This window comes from Tachypleus tridentatus, chromosome 9 (genome assembly GCF_004210375.1).
Source record: "Tachypleus tridentatus isolate NWPU-2018 chromosome 9, ASM421037v1, whole genome shotgun sequence".
In the NCBI taxonomy this organism is placed as follows: domain Eukaryota; kingdom Metazoa; phylum Arthropoda; class Merostomata; order Xiphosura; family Limulidae; genus Tachypleus; species Tachypleus tridentatus.
This window is the reverse complement of record NC_134833.1, coordinates 112,809,091-112,826,252: the sequence shown is the minus strand read 5'-3', so window position 1 is coordinate 112,826,252 and position 17,162 is coordinate 112,809,091. Positions and strand designations below refer to the sequence as shown.

The window sequence follows — 17,162 nt, the reverse complement described above, 5'->3', positions numbered from 1 at the left end:
CGCCTGACTGTTATATTTAGTCTCGTATCTACGACTTTACTCAAATCTGGTTGGTCAGCACATTTAGTAATCGATCAGTAACATTGCTAACTAATGAACTCATTGACTGGTTCATAATATACACAAAATATACATATATTACAAAATGTAATTAAAATTTTAGAAACAACTTGGAACAAAACGTTGCAATACTAATTTATTTTACTTGGTTATTTTCCTATTGTTATTATATATTGTACAGATATCATCTTTAAACGTCAGAAGAATAAAAAAGAAAAGGTGAAAATACACTGCAAATAATTGTTTGAAGCTAAGTGCAAACCTACACGATGGGCTATGTGTACTCTGCTCACCACCCGTATAGAAATCTGGTTATTTTGTGTCGTAAGTTTACAGACATACCGCTGCGCCATTGGGAGGCACACTCCAAGGACGAATAAGTCATAATCGTAGCTTTCAAGAGCTTAATATGACCTGTAAACAAATCCGTTGCCTTTAAAAATATTTGTTACTAAATAATTGAACTTCTAGTAATGCCAAATATTTTCAATTTGCTCGAATCAGCTTCTGTTTGTCTATATGTTTACATTACACACCCTGTTTATGACGCCTGCCCTCCCCCATGGCTTAAAAATAAGCTTAATGCAAGAACTTTGTGTTCGATACCAGCTGTGGAGGCAGCTCAAACAGCCCATTGACCAGTGTTATATTTAACAACAAGCAAAGAATGTTTATGATCTGGCAAGCAAAGTTCATGACTTCTTAGTGGCTCAATGGTAAGTCTGAGAGCTTACAACGCTAAAAATTGGGTTTCAGTACTCATTGTTGACACCGCACACGAAGCCTATTGTGTAGCTTTGTGCTTAACAACAAACAAACGAATAAATTGCATGTGACTACTGTTGATCCGTCGTATTGCAGGTCAAGAAGAAGAGTTACATGACAGAAAAGTTTCACAAATGTTTGTTTATCTTGAACACCTTTTAGCCAGAATCTGGCTTCATAATGTATGGAATATTTCGTTTTTTGCACGTTAACAGTACTTCTTTGTGCATGCTTCAAAACACTGTAAAGATGAACGTAACTAAACTATCACTGAAACTTAATTGGCTTCTATTTACAATAAAAACTAAAATTATTAATATTGTATATCTTTGCATCCATCCTGTAGACCTTCGGTCGATACTTACAGTTTACCACAGTAATACAATCAAAATGGCGCTTAGAAACCTTACGACCTAATCATTAATTATTGTTGTGAATAGTACCGATTCTCTCAGATATATGTATTCTATTCTAAGAAGCCATGGGAGAAAAAAACAAGATCCAGATATCTAATGTGACTGAGAAGACCTAGCAGATCATAATATGTAATGCAAATAAGTTCATTCTGAGAGTTTGTTTTGAATTTAGCCAAAAGATAAACGAGGGTTACCTGTGCTAGCCGTTTCTAATTTAGAAGTGAAAGTCTAGAAAGAAGGCAGTCAATCACCCACAGCCAACCCTTGGGCTACTCATTTACAATTACATTATTACGCCCTCCTCACCCCGGCTGAAACGGCGAGCATGTTTGGTGAGATGGGGATTTAGGTTGTGAGTTGAGCGCCTTATCCACCTAGGCACGTGGGGCCGTTTTGTAAGTGGAGAGAGCTTATGTCTGTGTAAATTTCACTTAATGTATCTCTATGGTAATTTTCTTTATATGTTTTCTAGTCATCTGCGTCTCAAGTATTAATGCTTGTGTGTGTATATGTAGGAGGAGAGAGAGGTATTGTTGTTATGGTTACAAATCTTCATTTTTTACTTCGACGTGTATTAGAAACAACCAACTTGAATTGGATATTCACAAAACTTTATTACATATACAAATTTTGACACATGTAACTAGTTCAACATTTTCCATGTGAAGTCAGGAATTTTCTTGCGTTTTTAAAAATCAAGCAGTATTCCAGATTTCTTTTTCAAAACTCATGATTCGTTTAAATGTATCTGTTGCAGTAAATATATGCCCTATTTATGACTGACGCTAAACTCTCTATAACACAAAAATACGATACCTTATATGACAACCTTTCGAAAGCACTCTGCTTATAAGATATCATATTTTTATGTTAAATTAATTTCTTCAAACTGCGTGTTTCTCTAAAATCGCAAATTAAACCCTTTGCTACATGTTTGGATATTTGTTTCAGATAATCGAGCAAAACTACATAAAGGTTATTTGTTTCGGATTTCGAGCTTATAAGTTAGATGGAAGGCAGTTAGTAATTTAACATCACACATCATGAACTCTTGGGCTTCTCGAACTAAATAATGGGGTTTAGTTGTCACTAATTTTAAACCCCCAGTGTTTGGAGGGTAATTGCATGGCAACTGGATACGAAAAAAGGACCATTAAATTTGCAGTTCAACAAGTTAACACCCATTAACAGCGCTCACGATCCTATACGCATATAATATCGTAGCATAAACATATATATGTGTGTGTGTGTAAATTTTGATTATCTTGCACATTATTGAGTTTAAAAAGTCGATCGTTTGTACTTATAAAAGTTATATTTGCAATTTATTTGAAAATCTGGTAATTCTGTAGACGTCACCTAAACAACTGCCATCTATTGGCCATGATAATGTACTTTAAGAAAATTTATCAAATAAGTTTGGCTTGTTTTGAATTCCGCGCAAAACTGCACGAGGACTATCTGCACTAGCCGTCCCTAATTTTGCAGTGTAAGACTAGAGGGAAGGCAGCTAGTCATCACCACCCACCTCCAACTCTTGGGCCGCTCTTTTACCAACGAATAGTAGCCGTAACATTATAACGCCCCCACGGCTGAAAGGGCGAGCATGTTTGGTGCGACGGGGATTCAAATATCAAATAAGAGTAAACTGAGGGAGAAAAAGTGTTTTTTATTAGTTTAGTTTTTATTTATAATATTGCATATCGATACAATTAACGAGTGTAACACGGACTGTCGTCTATGCATGGCAATATTGTTTTAGTGCAACATTTTGTTACTTTAAATTTTGATACATAAGCTATTCTATTCTGTTACTTTCATGTTTTATATGCGTGAGTATAGTTGTATGATTCTCAAATAAAAAGTATTAAGATGTCTTACAAGAACGTAATGTTTATTGAATAAAATTGTAAATACCAAAGTTTCTTCTTCATTAGGTACATCGTAGCTTCTCGAAAACAACTATGTATTCTTAAAGATTATGCAGATTGAAAATGACTATCCATATCCGGTCGGGCGTGGCTTGGTTACTTGTAAATCAATAATAGGCATTCTTAAAGCTTAGGCGTTTCTTACCTGTTTGTTTAGTCAGATGTGTCACATAAGATGCTTCTAATCGATAAATAACGCGTATGTCACTACTTTTTAAATCATTTTTAATCATAAAAGTAACACGAGCAGTAAGTTTTCTTATTCAGCCTTATCTTATGACTTTTAGATAAAGCTGAATAAGAAAAATGGGTTTAAGTGCCTTGATAAATAACGTGCTCAAGGTTTAAAATCGAATGGCCTAAAAATATTCTTGAGGTTTGTATTCTCGTCAGCAGATGGCAAAAAAGCTACCTACTGCTAAGGTGAGTGCTCTGTCTCGCGTGCCACGAGACAAAAACTTTGTATAGGAAAGTCTATGTATGTGGTAGATGTACTTAATAAGATATAACTGTAACCACCCTTGACATTTACTGAAAAAGTCAATGTTATATATACGAAACTCTTTAAGCGAGCATGATTGATGGAATTATTGACACTTAATATTTGCTCGAACACACATTTACGTCAACCTATAATTAACTGTCAACCATAATTTACTGAGAGTTAACAACATGCATTTTAAAGTTGATATTTATTTTTAGATTTATATTTGAATATTTTATATAAAAGTCATCAATAATTTCATCTGAACGGACGGCTACAGATATGTGGTTTTAATTATTTTATTACTAATAAAAATGCTCAAATGAAAACTATTTTTCTTAGTGTTTATATGACCTTTATTACTGGGCCAGATATAGCCTAGTGAACAACATGCCAGTCTGCGTATCGGTAGGTTTAATGTTCGAACCAATAATATGCCGCTGAACACGCATCGCACTTTCAGCTGAGTGCGCGTCATAAATGTTACAGTCAATCTCCCTATTAAATTAATAGAGCAGTGTGGGCAGTCGATGCCATTGACTGATTGTCCTCCCTCTGACCAGCATTTCTAAAATAAAGACGACCACATTTAAATATTGGGTTGTCTGACCTACCCAATTAATTAATGTGTCGTATAATGTCGAAAATACCGAATATGACATTCAGTCGAGTTTCAACGTAGATATAATGTTTATGATTTATCGAATACTAATTTTTGTTTCTCTTTGTTAGCATTTCTTTTGCTGGACTTTATTCTACTATTATTATCACTTATAATGTCTTATATTTTTCAATAAATCTTTCATTTGTTTTTGAGTCTATATCGACTCATTTTATTTTCCTTCACCTTTCCTTGGTGTTAAGAGTATTGCTTTCTTTCTTTTTATTAATTTGGTGTTGGTTATTCTAGCGTAACTTCATAAACTGTTTGTCTTGAATTTCCCGCAAAGCTACACGAGGGTTAGCTGCGTTAGCCATCCCTGATTTAGTAGTGTAAGACTTAGAGGGAAGGCAGCTAGTCATCATCCCCCGCCGCCAACTCTTGGGTAATTCTTTTACCGACGAATAGCAGGATTGAACACAAGATTATAACGCCCCCACGGCTGAATGGACGAGCATGTTTGGTGTAACGGGGATCATAAACTGTTAATAAAATTCTTATCAAACGTGCGCTATCTATTTTCTCCACTGCAAATGTCTCACAGCTTTAATTCAACGTTACTTGTAATTTCATAATGATAAAGATTTATCATTAAAAAAAAGATTATTCGTCCTCAATGTTCTTTAAGAAATACACAGCATTTTACACCTAAATTTATTCGTTTTTTCTTTGGTTTTTAGTAAAATTAATAACTTCACACAGTCATTTCAAGACCCAAAGCAATGGAATTTGCTAGAGTACTGTAATACTCTATATATATAAAAAAAAAAAAAAATCTGGTCAAGAGATTCATAAATAATGTGGAAATAAAATAATGATTCTCAAAATCTAAATGATCTCAGCTTCATAAGTGTAATACTATACTACATTATTATAATATTACACCACAGATTATTATTGAGAAATAGACAGACAGTATGTATACAAAAATATATAAATATATATATAATATTTACCTTAACCTTATCTATACAGGATTTATAATCGAATAGCGGAATGCAATCTAGTGTAAGGCTTATCTTAATTACTGCCAACGTTTGCAAAAAAACAAACATCTCGGGGGTTTCGTTAAGTGCTCGACACTGTAAGAATGTAATAATAAAATCGATTTAATACCTCTTGAGCCAAGTTTAAAAACGATTTATTGTTATTGCAAATTTGCAATTCATTGTTGCCATATTTTATTTATAATATACATGTTTTTTAAAGAAAATTAAAAGTAACTGAAACAAATTACCAAGGAAGCAATAACTTTGATGTTGAAAAGCCTAAGGGCAGGGTTCAAAGTTTTCCTCAGTTCTTCATCTGTTGCTTAGGGAGCTCAAGCACGAGTAAGCAGCATAAGAACCGAATGTCACGTGATCATGTCTCGTATTTGTTCACATCATCTCCTCACGACTAATAAATACACTTCATTAAATAGTTTTCCTTTACTCATTCACTGTAAACACAGTGCTCTTTGAGAAACAGTTGATTTCTTTGAGTAAGAAAACTTCAGGTAGAGGTGAAACAGGATGTAAATGAGACATGTGGTGTTCAAATACGTCATGCGTTGTATTAGTGCGCTGTAGAGATGAGGCATTACTGTTTTGTTAGTAACCGTTTCTGTTTTTAATTTCTTTGCCTATTGAAAGAGTAAACAACGAAGTTGTTCTCGCAAAATTTACGCAGATACCCAATAAACTAAGAAATAGTAGACTGTCTAAAATTATCGTTTATTCTTTTGAGATGTCTATAAGATATTAATCAAAGAAGAAGACGAAACAAAATAGTAAAACATTCCAAAATATATACTCTTCAAAAAAAGAAACGCAAAAGGGATATTTTTGTTATTTTAAAGAGAAATATATGTAATAACGTTACAAGCTCAGAGTATGTGATGTTACACGTGTTAAGGCACTGATTGTCAGACCAAAATGACAATAAAAGTTGTGCACTTTGAAAACGGAGTAAAACATCGGATTTTTCGCCAAAACGCATGCGTGTCCAATAAATTTGTTTGAGAGATCTGCATGCTCTGCAAGTGCAACATGTGCAAAATCCCAATAAAAGTGACGGGTTTTCGGTTTCCATAGCTCAGTGTTAAGCCACCGACACGCAATACAGTTACGCCAAGACTGACTGAAGCACAACGCAACAACGCCATTGGTCGCTTGAAGGCAGGCAAATCTCGATCAGATGTTGCCAGAGCTGTAAATGTCCACCCAAGCACCATCACAAAGCTATGGAATCGTCACCAACAACATGGATCAACTCGTGACCGTCCACGATCTGGCAGACCTCGTGTGACCACGCCCGCACAAGATCGCAACATCCGGTTACGTCACCTTCGGGATAGGACCATCACTGCGACGTCTACTGCTTCAACCATACCAGGGCTGCGTAGGATTTCCGATCAGACCGTACGCAACCGTCGACGAGATTCTTAGGCCCCATGTGCAACCCATCATGGTGAACGTCAACGACGTTTTTTCAACATGACAACGCCCGTCCTCACACAGCCCGACTCACCACTGTCTTCTTGAGACACCACAACATCAACGTTCTTCCCTGGCCCTCCAGATTACCAGATTTAAACCCCATTGAACATCTTTGAGACGAGTTGGACCGACGTCTGCGACGGCGACAACATCAACCGCAGGCTCTACCTCAGCTTGCAGCAGCTTTGCAGGCTGAGTGGACAGCTATTCCACAGGATGTGATTCGTCATCTCATCGCTTCCATGGGTAGGAGATGCCAAGCAGTTATTGATGCTCACGGGGGGCATACTTTGCAGACTTTGGATGTTCAGCAGTGAATGTGCAAAGTTTCACACATGCCATACAGAACTGCCCGGAAGAAACTTGTTAACAATGTGTCTCATATTTTGCCTTTGGCGTTTCGTTTTTTGAAGAGTATATATGAAAACGAGCTTGAAAATATAATTATTTTTAAGCACAAAATATATTGATATTTTAATACCTTAAATAAAATACCCAGTATTATTTTCCTTACCTAAATGACAAACCTTTGCTATTTTGCTACACGATAATCCAGACGTTACGTGTGAAATCACTTTTTGTCATGTATTTTATATCTTACTATCACCATTTTGAAACCACAATTTTTATTTTTTACCAATTAAATCGATATTCCTAGGTTGCCCAAGCAAAATCTCGATTCAATAAAGGATAATCTTTAAATCTAACTTAACTTTTTTATTACCGGACCAACTTCTAGATAATTTAGGTTTTAATAACCAGAGGCTTTTACTCGTCAAATGTCTGTTTGTTTGTTTAATTTCGCGCAAAGCTACACGAGGGCTATCTGCGCTAGCCGTTTCTAATTTATCAGTGCAAGACTAGAGGGAAGGCAGCTAGTCATCACCACCCACCGCCAACTCTTGGGCCACTCTTTTATCAACGAATAGTGGGATTGACCTTCAAATTATAATGCCCCCACGGCTGAAAAGATGAGCATGTTTGGTGTGTCAGGAATTCGGACCAGCGACCCTCAGATTACGAGTCGAGCTCCCTAATAGCCTGGCCATGCGAGGCCTATCTCGTCCAATGAACCCACTGTTAGGGTAAATTGTTGCGTGTTTATTTTGAATCCCAAAGCCACACAATGGACAATCTATACTTTGCCCACCGTGAATATCGAAACCCTGTTTTTACTGTTATAAGTCTGCATACTTACTACTGAACTACGCGGGAAGTGGGGACATTACTGCGTGTATAAGTAGCTTTTAGAACTTTATTGCTGTTACTTATGAGGGTTTTTTTTGTTTGCATTGAAAAAAACAACATTCGTTTCATATCTCGTATGACTTGTTACATATGTACCTTGTCGTTTTTTAAATGAAAGTTTGAAAACTCTCAAATAACCGTTCAATAAGACGAAGTTTATGTACAGTTTCACAGTTGAAAAAATTATCATTTACTCATACTCAATGACTGAAATAGAGGAGCCTAGTATAAATAAATAAGTGATTAACTATGGAAATAGATAAAAACTCCATTTTCAGTTTGACCAATTCAGATTACCAATTTTCAACACGTTAATGATACAAGTGAATACAATTATAAATACTTAGCCAATACCCACCGTGTTTATTTCGTTAAATAAATATAAAAAAATTACATAATGTAGAATTTTATTGATACTGAATATAGTACATTATTCTAAGAAACTTGGTTGTTGAGAACTCACATGAGGAGAAATTCAATTCTTTACATCAGCGTGAGCCATAAACACAGAACACGTTCAAGAAATTTTATTTTTGTATGGACTAAATAAATGTTAGAGTGCTTTTAAGGATCTTTATTTTTAAAGAAGGAAGTAAACTGAGACAAGAAAACAACGGTTACAAGAGACATCTGTAGAAGAGGAAATGAAAATTCACGAAATGCAATAATAAAAGAAATAAAAACAAGTTCTCCAGAAGTAAGTTAAGCCTAACCTTTTGGATTTTGAAGAACTTGAAACGTTGAGTAAAGATATATAATTAATTCACAGAAAAAGAGAACAAGAAGAAAGGAACGAATCCCATTTTTAATTTAGATTTTCATTTTATTGCATAACACAATCTATGCTGTCCTTAAAAGGTGCTAAAGACAGTAAGTATAACGTAATTTATGTTGTCCTTAAGAAAATGCTAAAGACAGTAAGTATAACATAGTTTATGTTGTCCTTAAGAAGGTGCAAAAGACAGTAAGTGCAACATAATTTATGTTGTCCTTAAGAAGGTGCTAAGGACAGTAAGTACAACATAATTTATGATGTATACTTAAGAAGGTGCTAAGGACAGTAATAGAACATAACTTATGGTGTCCTTCCTGAAGGTGTCAATGACAGTAAGCAGCTTGAAGAAAATCGAAAACAATATACACAGATTGTGTTTGAACTATTTATCTAACGCCTCGAAAAACAGGATTAGCAGCAAAAATACGTTAAAAATCACCAAAATAACAAATATTTTTTCTCAAAAAATAGCGAGATTTCAGGTTCGTTGAGGCGAACAGAAAAGGAAAACAAAAAACATGCGTAACTCTCTTTTAGATTGCGATAAAATATATTATGTTCGAATTAAAAAAGTCGCGTATATGTGAAAATCGTAGCTTTTATTTTAACTATTTATTTAGATTTATCATTAATAGCCAAGACGAGAAACAAAAAGAACTTTGGTCTTTCAGCCAACTATACCAGCTTAGCCTCGTACTTTCTGCAAGATTTTCGGTTTCAGCGGTGATCAATCAATCATATATTTAATGCTTGGTTGTTTTAAATTTCAAGCAAAGCTACACGAGAGCTATGTGCACTAGCCGTCTCTAATTTAACAGTGTAAGACTAGAGGGAAGGCAGCTAGTCATCACTACCCACCGCGAACTCTTGGGCTACTCTTTTACCAACGAATATTGGGATTGACCGTCACATTATAACGTCCCCACAGGTGAAAGGGCGAGCATGTTTGGTGCGGCGGGGATGCTTTAATCACCTGGCCATGCCGGGCCTGTACTTAGTGTATAATAACTTTGAGTAAAAGAGGAAAAGGCAGAGAGACTTACAGGAGTTAAAGTTTTTATTTAAATAAACAGGTCACGACGTAACAAGTTAATTCCAAATTCGTCATTGTAACCACATTGTTAAAGTGCACCATCCATGTTACAAACGAGTTCGTTTGATAAACCGTTGAAATGATAAAACGTTGCTTTTCTGTGCATGACTTTCAGCTTTCCTCGCAACCAAGATATAAAATAATACTGAGAAGAAGACATAATTTATTCATTGTGTTATTACAAGAAAAACTCCGGAGTTTAGGCGACTTTTTAACGATGATATGATCGTTTTCTGTTTGTTTTTGAATTTCGCACAAAGCTACACGAGGGCTATCTGTGCTAGCCGTTCCTAATTTAGCAGTGTAAGGCTACAGGGAAGGCAGCTAGCCTTCACCACCCACCGCCAACTCTTGGGCTACTCTTTTACAAAGAATAATAGAATTGACCATTACATTATAGCGTCCCCATAGCTGAAAGGACGAGCATGTTTAGTGTGACGGGGATTCGACCACGCAACCCTTAGATTACGAGTCGAACGCCTTAACCCACCTGGCCATGCCGGGCCTACTTCGATGCGAACTTAAGAATTTAAATACTGCATATGTTAAATAATAATAAAATCAAATATTTTTGTATGAATTTCTAATTAGTCTAGTTAATCTTAGCACGATGGTAGCGATTTTTTTAAAATATAGGATCTCGTATTTTAAAAGAATAATTACTTCCATACAGAAAGTATACTTAATATGTTGTTTTATTTCCTTCCTGTGGTTTTTGATTATAAAATTTGCTTTGATCTGCACTCACCTGTTTGAAGCTCCCTGGTAGCTCAGCGGTAAGTCTGTAGGCTTAAAACGCTAAAATTAAGGTTTTGATAACCGTGGTAGGCAGAGGACATACAAGTTAGCTTATTGTGTAGCTTTACACTTAACAACAACCAAACCACACCTTCTGTTTGTTTGAGTAGATCAAGCGTCACTAGATGGCACTAAAAGATATTTTCACTAAATATTTTTCACTTTGCAATTAAGCACAAAGCTACTTAATGTGCTATCTGTGCTCTGCCCACCACGGGTATCGAAACCAGGTTTCTAGCGTTGTAAGTCGGCAAACATATCGTTGTGCCACTTGGGGGGATTTTAAAAGAAACGTGCAGATCATCTATCAAGGAAGTGACGAAATTATTTTCAAATTCCAGGAAACTGCATCATAACAACCTTGTTTATATAGGACAGCGCGGTCGCAATTAGATTTCTATTGCACTGTCTTGAATAGACGCATGTCGCTTACTTGTTTCCTTATTCAAAAAACAACATTTTGGTTGTTACAGGTCTCAACCAAATTACGTAAATTACGAACCAGTTCCTAAATAAGAGAAACTTGTTAGACAACAAAGATATTCGTAATCTTTTGTATTTTTTATGTAACGTTTTCTGTTTTATAAATACGAACACATGTTTACATTCGATTCACGACAGAGTGAACGGTAAACAAACGGCTCACGAAGAGGGAGTCAGTAATTTTACCTGAAGCTTAGATGTGGTGACCAATCGCAACTCTTAACAACATTTTGAACAATGCTCTAATGAAAACTCTAAAGTTTACTTTATCTAAGTGTTGCGTACGGCTTAGCGTAGTGAACAAATATAGCTGCTCTCATTTTTTAGAAGAACGTTGTGGAAAAAGACACGTTATGAGCAAGTACGTCAATTGTGTATGTGGGAAAGGGGGACTGCTCCTCCTCCTAGAAGAATGCAATAACGTAACTATAAAGTACCAGTGTTACGTTTTTACTATGTGTGTTGTAGCAATAGAATTCATTCAAATCTCACACAACACATTACTGTACTTTCATGTTAGAAAATCCAAGAGCTCCTTAATGATCCTCCGTATTTCCCGATTAATAATCAAATGGCGTCAATCTCGATTTTTATATATTAATGGTTATATTAGAAGAAACAGAATCTAAGGTATAGTGCACTTGTGTTTCAGTATTTTTTTTATCTATAGCTGAACACAGCAGAGCTTCTGTCATGAAATAAAAATAATTTTTCTAGCTATAGCGGCAGATTGTCTCTTCTATTAAAGATTCTTTGTTTTTCATCATTAATCGTTCATTTTAATAATAATAATGTTAAAAATAGAGGACTATACTTTGTCATATTGAGTCTATTTATGTCAATTAAGTTTAAGCACTTTAGTTAATTTCTCAGAAAATGGTCCTTGTTTAAATTTATTAAAATTGTAATGGTATTTTCATTTGGGAAATTCTTACATGTCCTCTTGTTATTAATCGAATGTTATAAAATCGCTTAATGATCTTCCTATATGTTTATTCTTCTTTAGAAATGGTTGTGATGCGCGCGCGCACACACACACACATATATAGATTCCTCCAGCTCTTAGTGTATCTGTAGGATCTAGTGTATCGAACTGGTAATCCAATGGTCTCGAGTTCGATACTTGGTGCTATATAGAGAGGTTCAGAGAGGTCTTGACCTCTTCCATATTTTGAGAAAACTGGCGATAATAAAAATACAAAATGATGATAACACATGAAAAGAAAATATGACAATAATTGCTCATAAGAACAATGAAACATGATTTGAACATTTAACTTGTATATATAAGTTGCAGCTCTAAGCTGAGAGTGTTTGTCACACTTTGGTCTAATTGGAAGGCACATAAACACGAGTCGGGAAACTTAAACACAAGGTAGTCTTTCAGGCAGTGGAAGCTATACGACTTGTCTTCTTGTAGTTTGAAGTTTAAAAGAAGAACAATCAGAGAAGTTATATACCTTCGCCCCACCGTTCTTTTTCGAGTTTGCGCGTGTTTATATCGGACAACGTCAAATTTCACTTTCGAAAACTCAGAAAATTTTTTTCAGAGCAAGAATGATCAAAGATCTGGATCATTTTTTGCAGAGTAATGAGGAGTCTCAACTTTAATGTGCATATTAAATTTGATAAAAATCGACCACGTCTTATAGAGTTATAAACCTCAAATCAATGACAAAAATGCCCGATCTTTTCATTGTAAAAGATGATTCAAAGTGATCCAGAATACGGATCCAGATTTGGATCCGGAACATATTTTGGAAGAACTATCCTATGCTAACTTTCCATCTTGCCTAACGTTTTCGTGTACATCTGTTTATTAGTGTTTGTAAAAAAACATAAACAAACAGATAGACACACGGACCCAATTGCACTACTCTTGCCTCTCTTTTCCTTATGGAGAAGAGGCTAATTACGAACAGCTATATATGAACTATAGAGGTCTCTCACCTAGTCGTTTAACCCCTTGTGTTCAGGTGAACAAACAAACAAGCTATGTCTTAATATCTGAAGTGTTAATCAATTGATGTTTTGTTTGCTATAAAATATTCAATCTTTGGCAAGTTTTTTACAACCGAGTTGGGAACAATGTTTGTCTCTATTTGGAATAATTCTTATTAGTTGAATTGTGTAACGAAATAAACGATAATTCTCTATTCATGAGGAAACTTGCTGTGAGGTAAAGTGATGGCTGGTGACCCTCCAATCCCTGTAGATCTATTTGATTAAAATGCTTGTGAAAGGTTAGATCTGGCTCTAGAAGCAAGCAACATCATTTATCTTAATGTCACAAGTACTGAAGATTAATCGAACTTTATGAAAATAAAAGAAAGTTATTTAAGACCTTGTGCCAGCTTTGGGAATATCTTCATGGTCATCAGTCGCGTTCAATCTGATGACCATGATCACGCACTACTCCCCCAACGCTACAATTTCCAATGAAATAAGCTTCTGCAAATGGGGGCATAGTCAAATTTGACAAATTTTTAACAGACTTTCCACTATGCTTGGTAACAATGCAATCCTATAGCAAAACAGCGATTTTGCTAAATTTAACCGTTGTTCATATAAAAAATAGTCTTTGGTTTTGAGGAATGGTTGGAAGTTATAAACTTCTTACAGTTTTAGTACATTTTTTATTATCTTGTTAACAGTACCAAGACATATATTCACCCACATTTTAATAATTAAAAGGCATTCTGTTGTAAAGTCAGTGTCTTCATTTTACAGATGAAGGCTTTGCTGAAGACTGGGTTAGAGTATAGTTAGAAACCCTATTTCTTTCCCAGTTCCAATGCTGTAAAAGTTTCTTCGTTTACCAGAACGTTAAAAGTCGGCTTTCTTTGAAATATTATACTATTTAATTTGTTTATTTGGAATTAAAGACAATGGGATAACTGTGTTCTGCCCACCACGGGCTTAAAAACCTGGTTTCTAACTACATAATTCCACAGAAATGCCACTGTGCCAGTGAAAGCTATATTATTTGGCCCTACATCATTTAACAATCTTGCTATATAAATATTCTTCTTCGCTAGTACGGCGACTCGGCATATGCAAATAATTATCCTCAAATTCAATTAAACCACTGTACTGCTTGTAAAAAACAAAACCTTAAGTCACTTCTTCACTTTAAGAGTGACTAGGATGCAGCATCATGTGAAGATGACTAGGCATAGTGTAATTTGTGAAAACATGATCTGTTTGGTTTCTCTTCAAAAATTACATTCCATATTAATTACTTAATTGAAATCGTGGGCTTATTCAGAACCTTGAGGCAGATTAAAATTTTTACACCAATTCTGTGGTTATAGTTTTGAAGTTTTAAAACGGGTGTGTCCAAGATTGGGGTGCCCGGATTGTGATTTCGAGAGTTTATGGCTTGGGCTTACCGTTGCCTCTAAAACGTGGTTTGCACTTTGAGATCGTGAGTATGCGATAAGAGTGCCAGCCAAATACTATTATACAGTCGAACAAGAGTACTCCAGGTGCTGACACTGGTTGCTGCCTTTTCTCTAGTCTATGAGTTCAAAATTAAGAATAGCTATGCACAAGTAGCTCTTATATGAATATTTAAAAAGTAATCAGAATGTATTTTACAAATCAGTGAAACGTATCTTCCTTCAATTTCTTCTCAGTCTTTCTGTTGTTTATATCCGAAAATTTTACTTTGTTTGTTGAATTTCGCGCGGAGATATGCCAGGGCTATCTGCGGCAGCCGTCCATAATTTTAAAATGATAGACTAGAGGGATAGTTTGGTTTGTTTTGAATTTCGCTCAAAGCTTCACGAGGGCTATATTTGTTCCTAATTTAGCAGAGATAGACTAGAAGAATGCAGTTAATCAAGACCCCACCACCATTAATTCTTTGGCAACTTTTTACGAACGAATAGTGGGATTGACCGTAACATTATAAGGGCGAGTATGTTTAGTGATGGGGTTCAATACCTCGACCCGCAGATTGTGAGAGTAGCTTCTTAACTATCACACCAAGCCTATTTGGAGATTACATTCACTCTTGCTCTTTATATATCTCACTTCGGATTGTTTTTATTTTGGAACACGGTATGTGGTCGTGTCACTACACTCTCCAGCCCAACACTTACTTAATAGGTCTCGTTTCTGTTTTCTAACCTTAATGTTTCTCTCCACGTTATGTCGCATGCAGTTTAACACGTCAGCCAGTTGAAAGCCACGTGAAAAGCACGTTGTTTCGTGCAATATCAACCAATAGCAGTATTTAGAAGTCAAGGGATTAAAAAAAAAAGAAAGAAAAAGAAAGCAAGGAATAATGAAGAAGATGGTGAGGCCAACTCGTTAAATGTGGGTAATTTCTTTGTTTTTTATGTGACTTCTTGGAATTAGCTGGCTTTGAAGCAAATAATGATGATAATAGTATTTGAGAGTTGAATATTTTTATTGGGACTGATAAACGTCATTGCTTTGCAATATTTTGAAATATTTTAATTTGAAGCCTCTCTGTCTATTTGCCGTTAAAGAAACAGCGTTTTAGTATCTTAAAATATAACTGTTTTAACTTAAAATAATGAATTAAACAGTAAGCTAGTGAATATATAGTTTTCACGTAAATCTAGTAATTATTACAAATATGTTTACAAGTTTATAAGTCCCCTCCAGTGGCATAGCGGTATATGTCTGCGGACTCACATCGCTAGAAATCGGGTTTCAATACCTGTAATGGGTAGAGCACAGATAGCCCATTGTGTAGCTTTGTGCTTAACTTTAAAAAAATCAAATAAATTACACAAACCGTTTATAATGAGAACGATTGTATTATTCATATTTGCTTCTCGAGACTGTGTAACAATAACTTGTTTATATTTACATTAACGCGTCGATGAAGATACGAGCTGTAGGTACAGATGAAAGTGTTCAAAGTCCGTAAAATTATTTTTTATGTTATATCTACAAGCTACTTTCTCTTTGAAATAAACTTATCGTGTTATATAAATAATAATTTGATATCCCACCAACAACAACAAACTTAAAATCAGTTTGGTCTAGCTGGTGGTGCCATATTTACTACATACGTAAATCTTGCAGAGTCTGATAAAGGTCTGAGGGGCAACGTACATATACACGACTAAATAATTTATTTTTCGCTGCATTTATGCTAAGTGACTGAGTATGACGTGTACGTTTCTGTTGCTACCGTTTCACGAAACAGAAAATACAGTTTGCAAGTATCGATCAGTTCACGTTTAACATAGGAACATTTAAACATCACCGATTGTAAAGTAATAATAACCACACACGACGTCACAAATAATGCAGATATTTATTGTATCCCCTACTAATAGCAGTAATAAAAACAAAAACATGATACGGAAGCAGTTCTTGAAAGTATAAAGATAAGAATGATCCACGAGATCTTCTTAAGTCTTCTTCAAGTTAAATTAGTTCTTAACCTGAAGATGACCTAAGAAGGTCGAAACGTTGTTCTGTACTTTATTTTAAAGTTTTAATACCCATACCAGCTGTCTTGAGAATACAGTTCAGAAAACTGTATTCAGTTGCTGTTATAAGTGTATTATATTCCTAGATCTACAAGTTTGTAAACGTCTCACGGTTTCGAGTTATTATTGTTTCCAGTTACGTTTAGACAGTACTAACTATAACAATGTACAGGATGATGAAACACACACGTATTACCATGATACTTCCAAGCCCCGCCTTTACTAAGTCGTGTTTGTATTTCAATAGCCGCCTCTTTTTGCGTGTGTGCAAGAATAATTGTTTGGAATGTCATTAGCCTTGCAAGGAAACGTGAAAGTTATCGTTTTTGACACCATGTTGTGAAATAACCTGTGCACGTTTCGAACAGCTGTGAGGGCAGAAATATCAAGGTGGTGCACAACTCTTGCATCATGGTGTTTGGATATTTTCAACAAGGCTGAAGAGTGACTATTATTTCAGGGACTTAGTAAATATTAAATTATTTCCAGAA

At 35.3% G+C, this 17,162-nt stretch overlaps 1 protein-coding gene across 1 annotated transcript in view; it reads right to left on the bottom strand.

Moving 5' to 3' along the window:
• Positions 1–10,806, bottom strand: part of LOC143226075 (mitochondrial import inner membrane translocase subunit Tim9-like) — a 43,645-nt gene extending 32,839 nt beyond the window's left edge. The window contains exon 1 of the mRNA XM_076456530.1: positions 10,662–10,806. The gene's annotated coding sequence lies outside the window, so the exon portion shown is untranslated. The remainder of the gene's footprint in view (positions 1–10,661) is intronic.
• Positions 10,807–17,162: the final 6,356 nt, after the last annotated feature.